Below are 15,139 nucleotides of genomic sequence, written 5' to 3' on the forward strand. Positions count from 1 at the left end.
CTGAATGAATCTATAAGACTGGATCACTTCATTAAACCGGATGTTCCAAGATCTTGAAGCTTGCTTCAGTCCATAAATAGACTGATTGAGCTTACATACAAGATGCTCTTTGCCCTTCGTAATGAATCCCTCTGGTTGCTTCATATGGATGTTTTATTTAAGACTTCCATTAAGGAAAGCTGTCTTGATATCCATTTTCCAAATCTCATAATCCATATGAGTGGAAATAGATAAAAGAATCTAGATAGACTTAAGCATGGCTACCGGCGAAAATGTTTCCTCATAATCGATTCCCTCTTTCTGAGTATACCCTTTTGCAACAAGCCTTGCTTTGAAAGTTTCCACCTTCTCATATGTCCCTCTTTTTCTTTTGTAGACCCATTTACATCCAATGACTTTTACACCATTTGGTGGTTCCATAAGCTCTAATACATGATTGGAATACATATATTCTATTTCAGAGTTCATTGCTTTTTACCAAGATGCTGCATCTTTATCTTGGAGTGCTTCATCATATGTGCAGGGATTAGGTTCATGTTTACCAGGGATCAAGTCAAAAGACTCTCCCAAAAATATGAATCTATCAGGTTGTCAAATAACCCTCCCACTATGATGTGGCACTGCTTGTAATTGTGCATCATTTGTGACACGTGTTGCGGTTTCTTGTGGTATCTCATCTTGTACCATTGGTACTAAAGTAGACGTGTCTTCTCTTATTTTTTTCAAAAACAATTTTACTCATGGGCTTGTGGTTCATTACATAGTCCTATTCAAAAAATCGGCCATTGGTGCTAACAATGACCTTATGATCTTTAGGACTATAAAATAAACCACCTTTCGTTCCTTTAGTATAACCCACAAACAAGCGAACTTCTGTACATGATTTCAACTTATCAGTGTCTCCCTTTAGCACATGTGTTAGACTACCCCAAATTCAAATATGCTTCAGACTAGGTTTACGCTCATTCCATAATTCTTTGGTGTTAGAGTGTATACTAAAAGCCTAGCTTTTGTAAACATTTATTTATGAAATAAAAGAATCACATTGGTCAAATGTCTACTTTTTATTTGTTAAGTGTAGTTGTTCAATTAATTTATATTGTAGATAACATGGTGTGTGGTGTCACACACAAAAGATCATGTTATTAGTTCTTTATAAATTATAAACAGTTTCTCATGACTAAGATGGAATGGAACAAACCATTAGAATAGTCGTAGTGTAATTAGGTATTAGTTTATCTTGACTAATAAATTAACTAGTGCACTCTAAGTGTATTGAGTAGGACCATTTTAGGTAAGTTCTTTTTATACTGACTTAATAAAAGAATTAGACCTTAGTTATTATGGAAGTGTGTGCTCTTAATCCTAATATAATAACAAGCATATATATTTAGTAGTTATTTCTTTAACTTATCAAAGGGTGAGATTTAGCTCTCTAAATCAATAGACCTGATAAGTTGGGAAATGATATTACTTATAGTGTGTGTTGTTGATTATAAAAGGAAACTGTGTTCTAGTAATCTAGGTTGAGAATGTCCCCAAGAGGAGCTCATAAGGATTGTCATGTTAAACCCTGCTGTGGACTTAGTCCGACATGACAATAAGGTTGAGTGGTACTACACTTGGACTAAGACATTAATTAAAGTGAGTTGTCAGTAACTTAATTAAATTAATGGATATTCGATATCTTAAATATAGGGAGACTAACACACTCATGATACGAAGGATCCCATAATGTAATTTGGGATTGGTGCGGTAGTGTAATAATAACTCTCTAGTGGAATGAGTTATTGTTGATGAACTTGAGTTGTGTGTTCGGGGCGAACATGGGATACTCAAGCTCATCGGAAGGCCAAAACCAATTTCTCCTCTAGGTCCCTGTCATAGCCTCATTAATGCCTTAATCCACTCATGGAAAAGCTCATCTTGGTGTCCAAGAGAGGGCTGGCCCATGGCTTGGTGACCAAGCCATGTGGCCGGCCACTTCCTCCTCAATAGAGTCGGCCTCTTGCTTGGTGCCCAAGCAAGAAGGGGCCGACCATAATAATTTAAACTAGGAGGGGTGCTTTGAATTTTTAAAATTTTCTCTTTGTAGAAATCTACAATTTTTAAAAGAGAGATTTTAAAATATAAAACTTTCCTTATTTGAATTAGGCCACATGGTTTAAAAGAAAGTTTAAAATTTTTAAAACTTTCCTTTTTTAACCATCCTCATGGTTTTAGAAAAAAGGAGGAGAAGTTTTAAATTTTAAAATTTTAATTTTGTAACCATATTTTAAAAAGGAAATTTTAGAAGAGAAGTTTTAAATTTTAAAACATGCTTTTAATTTTTAAAACTTTCCTTTTTTAACATCCACATTAGGAAATCAAAAGCGAGCTTGTGAAATTTTATAAGAGTTTTTTCTTTACTTATAAAAATTTTTATAAGGTTATTTCTTTCCATTTAAGTGGTCGGCCACCCTTGCTTGGTGCCCAATAAAGGGGCCGGCCAAATCAATTAATCATCCAATCAATGATTTGATGATTGAATCAATCAAAGGAAAGGAAAAGGAAAAATAAAAGGGGAAAAGGAAAAATAAGAGGAATATTTTATTTTTTGTAAAAAGTCTTTCCTTATTTGCCTTGGGCAAGTAATATAAAAGAAGGGGAGAGGAGGCCTCAATTATTATCAATTCTTATTTTTTTGGTGGAGTTCCTCATTGTGGTCGGCCCTCTCTCCCTCTCTTTTCCCTTTGCTCTCTTTTGCTCCTTGGTGGTGGTGGTCGAAACTTAGAGAAGGAGGAGAAGCTCTTTGGGTGGTGTTCATCTTGGAGGATCGTCGCCCACACGACGTCCAAGAGGAGGTGAGAAATACGACAGAAGATCTCGAGGTTATTAGTTTACAAAGAAAAGGTATAACTAGAAATTTTCTTCCGCATCATGCTAATTATTTTTCTTTGTATAAATTCCAAACACAAGAGGCATTAGATTCTAGTTTTTCGGATTTGTTTCGAAGTTGTGTTTTTTTTTCGAATTTGTGATTTGATTGTTCCTTTTGGTTAAACCTAGAGTTATATAAGGAAATTAAATATTAGCTTTCCTTAAAAGGCTTTGTCTAGGCGGTGGTGGATGCTCCCATACCCAAGAAGGCCATGTGCCTCGCCATGCAGTCCTGGAAGCCAATTTTGGAAATTAATATTTAATTGAATTTATAACATAGGTGGATTTGGATCAATAGTGTTAAGTTCCGCTTGCGATCCAAGTCTAAACCATTAAGAATATATAATTTAAATTTGGAATCAATAATATTAAGTTCCGTTTGCGATTCCTAATTTAACTTCTAAAGAACACAAAAGGTTATTAGGAAATGTTCAACACTTGTACAAAATTTTTGTATAGTGGAACCGGTATAATTTTCCTAGAACTAACCAACAATTGGTATCAAAGCTAGGTGTTCGCTCTCCGCAAGTGTACGGAAATGTCGCAAGTAATATAAAAGATTATCATATCCACAGGGACTGGAATAAGCACTAGAAATGTTTCAACACGAGTTAGCCAAACAACTAATCAATTGGTTTCCAAAAGCTAAATGTAACTAATGAAAAGTAAACATAGAAATGAAAGATCAACAAACAAGATTATGGGCTATGATAAAGGAATGTTCTACGAGTTTTGGTTTCTTTGTAAGATTCCTCAATGTAAATGATCTACCAAATCCTATTTCTCAATTGTCCAACAATTATAGAAGGTTGCTGGTTCTCTCTTGCAATAGACAACCGGCTTAGGACTGAAATCTATACCTAAATGTGATCAATTAGATATGAGCCTATGTTGTCCTTACACGGGCATGTTCCTGTCACGAAGATCCCTCGGAAAATCAACATAGAAATCATTACCTCTCAACCCATAAGATATAAAGATTAATGCATAAATCTATCCTACCCTCTTGAATTAACCTATTTCCCCCCTAAAGCTCATCCCTCAAACATCTTTATACGGGCTTGCACCTTACGTGTGCTTCCCTCAAAAAATTGAGTGAGAGATAATCTCTACAAGATCCACAAGACATTCAAACAATCAATCAAGAATGTGAATTAGGTCCAAATCACAACAATACATCTAAGATTGAATTGATACAAACAAGACAATATCATAGAAACAAGGAAATCACAAATCTACAAGAGTTTACATCAATTTATCATACAAATACTCCCTCCATCCTAAAACAAAGAGATCTACTCCATGAATCGAAGAGAGAAACCGAAAATACAAAGACTACAAGCATTTCTTGATCCCCCAATCCAAGAAGAGGAGAGAAAGAAAACTTATCTAAGATGAAGCTTGGTCTTCGAATACAATCCACGCTCCTAGAGTCGATTCCGTTGAAGATCCTCCTTTAGATCGCCCAAAAATCCTCCCAAGATTGAGAGGAAACACCCAAACTCGTTTTCTCCCAAGAGGGAGAAGATCCCCTTTCAAATCTGGAAGAAGGGTTTAAATAGAGGTGAAGTTTGGGTGCCACACGGCCCCGTGGCATGGCCGTGTGAGGTTCACACGACCCTGCCCATTCTCCTCTCTGCCAGCCCTACACGGCCGTGTGTGAGACACGACCATGACAAACATCCGCCAATGGCCCCTTTACCCGGCCATGTAGATCTAGACGGCCTAAACTGCCTTAGCCTCTGGAAATCTAGCACGGCCGTGTGATGCGCACGGCCTGCTTCCTTCCCTGCCACTAAGTACCTCACACGGTCGTGTGAGACACACGACCGAGCCTTCTCTTGTCTCTGGAAAACTCACATGGCCATGTGATGCACACGGCCTAGGCTTCTTCTCAATCTGGGTTCTTCAGATCCTAGCACGGCCGTGTGAAGTTCACACAACCATGACCTCTTTGTTTCCTGCTACAGCCTTCTGGCCTGTGATCTCCACACGGCCTGGGCTTCCCCCCAGAGCAGGGCAGTGCGTGGTTCAGGTAGGGCACCTTCTTCCCTTTGCTTTGCTCACAGATTTGGCTTTGAACATGAAATCTTCACCAATTTCGACTCCTGTGTACAGAAAATGCACAAAAGCAGATCTCCGAACAAAGAGAGTAAATATGCTAAAAAGGAAAGATGAAAGTACGAAAATGCATAGATCAAGCATGCTCAAAGTATGTGAATGTGTGTCAAAACATGCTAATAAGTGTATACAATCTACGCACATCACACCCCCAGACTTAAACCTTTGCTTGTCCTCAAGCAAAATGCTGCAATCTACATTCATTTGTTCTACAACACATTCATAAACCATAATGTACTTTCCTAACTCTATCAAAAAGTTTCACTAACAAGCATGATCATGAAAACAAAGTCAAGTATGGCTCAAGCATAAGTATCTTGTGCACAGTGCAAAGACAACTCAAAACTCTTCAAGTTTCAATCTATGTCCTAGTCAAGTCGTCATCAAATTTAAATTCCTAATGTTTCCAGTGATGGACAAGTAACCAGTGATAGGCACTTACTTGCCAAACACTTGGTTCATATTTCTCAATCAACCCATGGTCTTGAAGGTGTTGGTTAGAGCCCTAGAGCCCTAGAGCCAATCATTTGATGATTGTATTATGGACTTGTTGTATCATATTCATATATAAATAAAGGCATTTGTTTTTGGTTATTATACTTACTTGTATTGGTGCCAAATAAACTAAGTATAATAGCATCCTAGAGTAGAAGGTTCTCACCTATATCAATCGGTTAGTTAAACCGATAGTGAGATGATATAGGGAACACTACTCTTAATCATTCCTAGTCGAGTATTAACATTCAGGGACAATGTTAATGCAATAAGACTAGCATGTAGGTCAACTCGATGACTTGATCTCACAAGTCATGGATATAGAGATATCAAGTTGACACATAGGTATACATTGGAGAATGTATCCTGAATGACCCGCCATGAGAAAGTATCATGGATCGTTATATGAGTGTCATATACTTTCTCATGTGGCTATTAGTATGACTACTAGTCCTTAGACCTGAAGTCACCATGGTTCCCTACATAAGGAGTTATGAACATTGGTTTCGTCAAACGACACCCGTAACTGGGTGGACTATAAAGGTGATTACTCGGTATGTAACGAATTATGCAGAGGGATGTGAGTGATGTAGATGGGATCTATCCCTCCTATATGACGGGAGAGACATCGATATTCTTGATAGAGTGAGACCACGAAGTGCATGGCCATGCCCAAATGAGTCAATATGAGATATTGAGCTCATTTGATTTAGTGAGCCTATTTGGTGTTCAAGATTTAGATTGGTCAGAGGATGACACGGTCTATGCCTCACATTGATCAATCTAGATGTCTAGGATAGAAGGACACTTGTCATATATTGTGAGGAGTCACAATTAGTAGTCACAAGGTGATGTTGGATCTCAACATTCTTGTAACTTGGGTAATAATGATGTGTTGCTAGATACCGCTCATTACTTATGCTCCTAAATGGATTTAGGGGCATTGCCAACGTTACAAGAACTTATAGGGTCACACACTAAGGACAATTAGATGGAGATTAGGTTCATATGATGAACCAAGAGGATTAGATTCATTTGATAAATCAAATTGGATTAAGAGTAATCCTAATTGGGCTAATTGAGTTGAACTCAAGTTGATTCATGTGTTCAATGAGTCTAATTTAGATTATGACTCATTGAATCAATTTAATTAAATGAATTAGATTCATTATGTTAAATTGGCTTGAATTAAATGGTTGGATTAGATCAACCATGTGAGAGATTAAGTCAAGTTTGACTTGACTTGAGAGGAAGAGGAAAAGTCAAGTTTTACTTGACTTTATGCCACATCATAAGTGAGTTGGCAAGATGTGGACTAATGATGATGCTCCACATCATTATGGTTACTTAAGTGAGATGCCACCTCATGGAGGTTTCAATTCTTCACTTTAATGGCCTCCACATTAATTGTGATTAATGTGAAAGGGGGTTACACATCTTATGGTGGCCGGCCACTTTTGTGTGTGGGAGAAAATTTCATTTTTCATTCAATTGTATTCATTCACATCTTCTTCCTCCTAGTGCTCTCTTCTTCTTGCTCTTCCTCTCCTCATCTTGCCGAACCCTACTAAGGTGCTAGCACACTTTAGTTTGGTGATCTCCTTCTTGTGTTCGTGTGGATACTTCTAGAGGGTTGTCTACTTTGACAATCTCGAGATCTGGCAAACCGATGGACTAGCAGGATAGCAAAGGGCATCGCATCGAGGGTAACACTCTTATCTAGTGTAGATCTAGAGTTTGTAAACTCGTACTCGTATTTTGTTTTTCTTTTTTTCTTCGCACGGATCTATGTGGCGGGGGTTTCGGGGTTTCCGCGACGCGGAAAAGCTGTTTTCGCGGCCCAAAAAACCCAACAAAAGGCTGCTCAATCTCAAGAGAAGCTAAGTAGTCATTTCCCCAGTAACCTAACTCGGTCTCAAAGGGGTAACTTGTTAGATTCTACTCATGACAACTGTTTTTTATATCCCATATTCACTTTTTTTTTTCTTCATTGCTTTTTTTTCAATTTTTTTTTATAAGCATTTGCATTGTGCAAATCTTATTTCACAAGTGTACTTTTAGCACAAATGCTGGGATATTTTGATTTTTCCAAATGAGCTTACATGAGTTGAGCCTCATCCAGTAACCAAAATGAAGTTTGAAAAATCACCATGGAAACCAAGTACTAAACAAACAAGATGAATCATGACTATTTCAATTATATCAACCATTCAAGCATCAAGTCAAAGTGTAGTGAAAGTAAGATCCTTAAGGTCAAGCCAAAACTAAAACTCATCTCCATAAGATACTTAGCTTATTTCATACTACTCAAGATAGAGAAAAGAGGTACATTAGGCATACTACTAGCATCATTTACAACATCATGAATCTAGATAATGAACGTGCTAACATTTTATCTTGAAGAAAAGAAAGCATATAAGTGAAGTTTGATGTTCTCAAGATGTATGCCACAAGATTTCAAAAGATAATCAAATGACTATCAAAACAAACATTCAAGCAAGACAATCAAAATAGAATGCAAAACAAAAGCTAGACATGCAAAAAACAAGAAAACAAGTAAAAACTAAAGACTAGAACGCAAAAAGAAATCAGGTTTGTCAATCCCCAGACTCAAACTTTTCATCGTCCCGATGAAATCAATATGGTGGAGGTGGAGGTGGAGGGGGACGACGAAAAGGGTGCCTACGATGTGGCTGACCAACGGGAAAACTAAGAAAACCTGGAGTTTTGCTCAGGATTATATGATACTCAAACAAAGCATCTACTTGTTGGCTAGTGACACTCATGCTTTGCATAAAAGCTCTCATTTTAGCTTGATCCGTACCATAATCCTGGACAAATTCGGCCACTTGACCCTGAAAGTTTCTTGTGAACTGAAAGTGCTCTTGTACTTCTCTAAACTGATTATCTGATAAATAGAAGCGACCTTCCAACATTCTTCGTTGGGCATCATGCTTCTCGTGAAGCGATTCTAGAGAAGTACGAAAATCAGAAAAGTCGAATTTGGAGGGGCCGTACCATAGGCAAAAGAATGCCTAGCAGGATCCAGATGTCCGGAAGGCTGCGGGTATCCAGATGTCGAGGGCTCAATGTGCGGCTCTATGTCTCTAGATATAGAGGGAACATTTTCGGGGTCTACATCGGTGATTACCCAATTAGCAGGGTTGTGAATAGACGTTCGTTCAGGACAAGGAAGAGGTAGAGGAAAATCATTCCTCCTAGGAAATGCAAACCCGTTCTCATCCCGAACGATCATCTTCATGGCAAGACATGCATCCATGTCAATCATATCGTTGTCATGAATAACTTCTAACCCTTCTAAATCAAGTTCCAAATTAATGGCTACTTGGGTAATCACACCACCAAGCACTATTAATCTCGAAGATGCCCTCACAGTTCTCACTAAGGTTTGTAAGAAATGAAAACCGGAATCAAAATCAACCTTATATAGCATAGCTCATAGAGAATAAAGTTCTACCTTTTTGACGACTCCATCACTATCACCCCTACCAAAAATAGTTTTGCTCATAATTCTATGTAGATATCTAAAAACAGGGTTTTGCATATGTGAAGCCTGGGCTCTAGAGGGCTCATAAGGATGATCTAATCTAGTAATTGAATTCCAAAAATGGTTCCAATTAAACCTAGAATCAAACCTTCGAGAGCTACCGGAAGACAATCCAAAAGAAGTATTAAAGTCACTAAATGTCCATTGAAATTCTTGATTCATTAATCTAAAAGTTATTTTCCAACATAATCGTCCTCATTGGTATAATGGACATCTAACGAACTCAGAAACTCCAGAACAAGGTGAGGATAAGTTGGTAGATGTGAGTACAACATATCACTCCAATTTAAGAACCCTATCATCCAATCTATATCGTCCCTAATTCCCATCATATCTAAAACAGTTGGGTCCATATACCGAGTACACACAATCTTTCTATTGACAAGAATTGCAAATCTAGTTATTTGATCATCATTTCTAAATACAATATTGAATTCATTGTCATTACCTTCGTCGCGTGATGTCCTCTTCCCCTTGCCTTTGACTGGTTGTTTCCCCTTATCCTTGCTTGGCTCCTTCTCTTTGTCTCCACTTGAACCACCACCTCCCTTGCGTAGTTTCTTCAAAAGATTAGACATAATATCTAGCTTAAGTAGGTGTGGGTACTATTTATGCTTAGAGGAATTAAATCTCGAGGAAATTGGTCTCAAAGAACAAGATCTTAGGTTAAGGAAATGGAGATCTTAGGTCTAGGAGAAGAGAAGGATCTAGATCTAGATGAAATTTATGAAGAAGAGAAGGGTTTAGAACTAGATCTGAGAGAACTTGGAAGAGAGGTTTGAGGAAAGAGGAGTTTTGGAGAGAAGGGGGTGCAAAGATGAAGGGGGTGTGTGGGGGACACGGCCTGGATCTGGCCGTGTATAGCAGACACGGCTTGGCAGAGTTTCCCCACACGGGCCGTGTAAATCTACACGACCCTATCCCACTCCTTCTCGGGTTGAGTCACACGGCCGTGACAATTGGCACAACCGTCTCCTTCTTCCTCACTGGTATCTATGCACGGTCGTGTCTAGGACACGACCCCAACAGCTTCCTCCTCTGGATTCTTCACAAGGCCATGTCAGATGGCACGACCAGTACAGACTTTCGCACTAGTTCCCTCACACGGCCGTGTGTGAGACACGGCCGAGAAACTTTCCTCCTCTGGATTCTTCATTCGGCCGTGTCTGGGACACGACCACCTACCTTTTCTTCTCTGGAGACTCCACACGGCCGTGTCATGTAGACACAGTCCAAGCATCTCCACTTTCTGCACCGTAAGCCTATCTGTGTGCAGCACACGGTCATGCTCTGTTTTGCTCCAATTGACACTTCTCCTCCTTTCTAGCTCCTCCCACACTTCCATGCCCATGAAGAAGTCATGGCCAGCTCATGGAAGTGAAATTTCAACCTGAAACAAAACAAAAACCAAGTAAAATACTACTAATGAAAATTTAAAACATAGAACAAGACTTAACTAAAAAGAAACCCTTGGGTTGCCTCCCAAGAAGCGCTTGTTTAAGGTCTTTAGCTCAACCAATCTAATTACTCCCCTCTCTTCCTTGCCCTTGGAGGGCAGACATATTTGTCATTTTTGTTGGGAGGTCTCCTCCCAACATCTTCCACCACATAGTTTTCTTCATTCGGTGGCCTCCCATGAGAATGGAAATTCCATTCCTCCAATTTGTAAATGCTTGTCCTGCTACAAGCATTCAAGAGAGAAGAGACATGGTTAGAGGCTTTAGACAAATCATATTCCAACCGTTCCTTACCAATCACCAAAGAAAGTTTATGATTTTTAACATCAATAATAGCTCATGCTGTAGCAAGGAAGGGTCTTCCCAATATGATCGGGATTTTCGGGTCCTCTTCCATGTCAAACACAACAAAATCGGTGGGAATTATACTCCCACCTACTTCTACCAGCACATCTTCCACAATACCCATAGGGTACCTGCAGGAGTGATCAGCAAGTTGTAGTGCCATGGTAGTAAGTTTAAAGTTTTTGAGACCTAACTTATTACAAATAGAATAAGGAATGAGGCTAACACTTGCCCCCAAATCACAAAAAGCTTTTTCAATAAATTCAGTTCCTATAATGCAAGGAATATAGAAGCTTCCAGGGTCCTTCAACTTTGGGAAAGTGTTCTTTCCCAAAAGAGCGCTGCATTCCTCTGTAAGTGCAATGGTCTCTATGTCTCCTTTCTTTCTCTTATTCGACATGATGTCCTTCAGGAATTAGGAAAACTTGGGCATTTGGAGAATTACATCAATGAGTGGTACCTCCACACATATTTCTTTCACCTTCTCCAAGAATTTTCCAAACTCTTTATCTTTCTTTAGCATGATCAATCATTGAGGAAAAGGGACTGCTACATTTTGATGGTTGAGTGGAAGAATCTCTTCAACCTTAGTGGTACTCTCCTCATCAACTTGAATCTGATTTGGTGATAGAGGAGAGAGTTCTTCTTTATTGTGCATCACTTTTGGAGCAGTCACTTGGGGATCTCCCAAGGTCCGTCCGCTCCTAAGCTCAATTCTATTACAGTGCTCCATGGAATTAACATCAGGCTTTCTTGGTAATTATCCTGGTGTTCTAGAAGATGAAGAAGCTAGTTGGGCAATCTGACTTTTCAAAATCTTTTGATGTCTATCAGAAGTATCCATTCTCTGAGTAAGCTTCAAAATGTCTTGTTTCATTTCATTCTGAGTCTGCTTCATTTCATTCTGACTGGACATAATTTCTTCAAACATCTTTTCAATTTTGGACATAGGAAAGCTTTGAGAAGATTGTTACTGAAAATTTTGTTGCCCAGATTGAAAATTGGGCCTTGCCCCCATGGATGGTCCTTGATCTTGGTTATTTCTATAAGAGAAATTAGGATGACTCTTCCATCCAGGATTGTAGGTATTTGAGTAGGGGTTGTTCTGCCTTTGATTGTAACCCATGATTGCATCGCATTGCTCTAATTGATTAATTTGTGCAGTTATATCCCCCAATGGACATGAGTCACTTAGATGTTCAGAACTTCCACATACTTCACAAGAAGCAACAATGACATTGACTGTATTTGAGCTAGCTCCCATATTCTCAATTTTTTTTGTAAGAGCATCCAGTTTTGCAGCCAACAAGGTCACTGCATCAACATCAAATTTTCTTGATGCGATTGTTGTTGGGTTCATACAAGAATAGTCACCACTTCTTTCATTAACCCATTTTTGGTGGTTTTGTGCTACGCTCTCGATTATCTCCTCGGCTTCATCTAAACTCTTGTTCATAAGTGCCCCTCCAGCAGCTGAATCAAGGGACACTTTTGTGTGATAGTTGATGCCGTTATAGAACGTGTGTAGCACTAACCATCTTTCCAAACCATGATGTGGGCATTGTTTGAGTATGTAATTGTATCTATCCCATGTTTCAAATAAAGATTCTGAGTCCACTTGTTTGAAGCCTGCAATGAGATTCCTCATATGAGCAGTTTTGCTAGGGGGATAGAATTTGTCAAGAAATTGTTGCTCGCATTGTTCCCATGTGGTGATGCTATTTGGAGCCAAAGAATTCAACCATTGCTTGGCTCTATCTCTCAAAGAAAATCCAAACAATAGTAAACACACTGCCTCTGAAGCAACACCATTCATTTTCATTGTACCGCATATTTCATAGAAGATTTCCAAGTGCAGATTTGGGTCTTCATGCGGTCCTCCACCAAATTGATTTTGTTGCACCATAGATATGATTGCAGGTTTGATCTCAAAATTATTAGCCTCAACTGAAGGCCTTGAAATACTAGATAGAAAACCCTTAGCATAAGGTGCTGCATAATCCTTTAGTGGTCTATACGCCATAATAGAATGTTCTTATTCACACGGCCCTGCCCATTCTCCTCTCTGTCAGCCCTGCACGGCCGTGTGTGTGACACGCTGTGACAAACATTCGCCAATGGCCCCTTTACACGGTCGTGTAGATCTACACTGCCTGAACTACCTTAGCCTCTAGAAATCTAGCACGGTCGTGTGATGCACACGGCCTGCTTCCTTCCCTACCACTGAGCACCTCACACGGCCGTGTGAGACACACGGCCGAGGCTTCTCCTGTCTCTAGAAAACTCACATGGTCGTGTGATGCACACGGCCTAGGCTTCTTCTCAATCTGGGTTCTTCAGATCCTTGCACGACCGTGTGAGGTTCACACGGCCATGACCTCTTCATTTTCTGCTGTAGCCTTCTGGTCTGTGATGTCCACACGGCCTGGGCTTCCCCCCAGAGCAGGGCAGTGCGTGGTTCAGGTAGGGCACCTTCTTCCCTTTGCTTTGCTCACAGATTTGGCTTTGAACACGAAATCTTCACCAATTTTGACTCCTGTGTATAGAAAATGCACAAAAGTAGATCTCCGAACAAAGAGAGTAAATATGCTAAAAAGGAAAGTTGAAAGTACGAAAATACATAGATCAAGCATGCTCAAAGTATGTGAATGTGCGTCAAAACATACCAATAAGTGTATATAATCTATGCACATCAATAGGGGTTGCCTCTGTGTGTTTTGGTTTTAAATTAATTATGCACATGTCATACATAATTTAGGCAGGATAATAGTAGGATGTGATAACTTTGTGGTTGCAGGCTCCAAAATAATTTTGGCATTATTTTGTGTGTGCATGATTGTATGTATTAAATACAGCAGTATCTATATTAGTTTTAGAGTTTTACTTTTTTGTTCGATCTACAATTCATGTACATTCCTTCATGGAATATAGGATCGATATATGTAAAATTCTATATTTGTCGCGGATTGTAACTTTGAGAGGCGTGGTGCTATTGGAGGACTAGAGGTGCAGCGGAATAAGAATCAAGATAGATGCGATGACTGGACCCGATGGCAGTGGCAAAAGATGGCAGCAGCTAGGGTTGGAACACACGGAGGACAGTGATGGAAAAGGACATAATAGTTGGAAAATTAATTTCCATATTTATTACTTTTATTTACTGTGATGTGTGTGTGTGCATGTGATATATGCTAGCATAGGTTAAAATTCCTCACCTTAAATAACTAAGTGGGAGAGGGATTTTTAAATAAATTCCATGGTCTCCATTACTTGTTTGTAAGTGATGCAACAAGCTTGCGTGTTGGCTCTGAGTGCCTCCCTCCACAACGGATGGGTTTGTTGCGGATCACTAGATCAAACCTCCTTTAGGATCGTTATAGGAAATTATTTAGGAGTGTGTGATTTTCCCCAACTGAAGGGGCACAATCTTATTTAATGGACTAAGTATCAAGTAATAGTATACACTTAGATGCATTCAATAGTATCCTCCCCAATGGAGTCACTGCTATTGTTTTGCGTGACCAAAGTAAAACCAACTATTAATTTTATTTGTCATAAAGTTAGGATGACAAGATAATAAAATTAATGGGTAAGACCCTCCTCTTACAAATGTTGAATTTGTATACGTCCACACTAACGTGGCATGCAATATTCACGGTGTTTTGAGGTGTTGGTAAATTTAAATAGTATTGTTTGTGAAATCAATATTATTCTAAATTTAGAGACCTGACCAATGTTTATTTTGTGATTCTTAGGATGTCTTTCAACCCATTGGCCATTATATTAAAAGAGAATAGACTTACTGGTCACAACTATATAGATTGGAAAAGAAACCTGGATATTGTCTTAACTGCTGAAAGCTATAAGTTTGTACTGTCAGAGGTATGCCCAGATACACGTAATGGTGATTCTACCCCAGAGGAGATTGAGTATCATAAGAAATGGGTAAAAGCAGATGAGATGGCGCGGTGTTACATTTTGGCTTCAATGTCAAATGTATTGCAACATCAGTATCAAGATTTACCAACTACTTATGATATAATGAATAATCTCAAAGAACTCTTTGGGCACCAGAGTCAGACTGCTAGGCAAGAGGCAATGAGAAAGTTAATGACAACCACCATGTCAGAGGGGACACCCGTAAGGGATCATATCCTCAAAATGATGGCTTATCTGAACGAAATACAAGTCCTTAGAGGTGAAATCGATGGGGAAACCCAGGTCGATATAATTC

The 15,139-nt window shown here is 39.1% G+C and overlaps 1 pseudogene; it reads left to right on the top strand.

Moving 5' to 3' along the window:
- The first annotated feature begins 12,449 nt into the window (after positions 1-12,449).
- Positions 12,450-12,521, top strand: LOC122025969 (annotated as a pseudogene).
- Positions 12,522-15,139: the final 2,618 nt, after the last annotated feature.

This window comes from Zingiber officinale, chromosome 9B (genome assembly GCF_018446385.1).
Source record: "Zingiber officinale cultivar Zhangliang chromosome 9B, Zo_v1.1, whole genome shotgun sequence".
Lineage (NCBI taxonomy): Eukaryota > Viridiplantae > Streptophyta > Magnoliopsida > Zingiberales > Zingiberaceae > Zingiber > Zingiber officinale.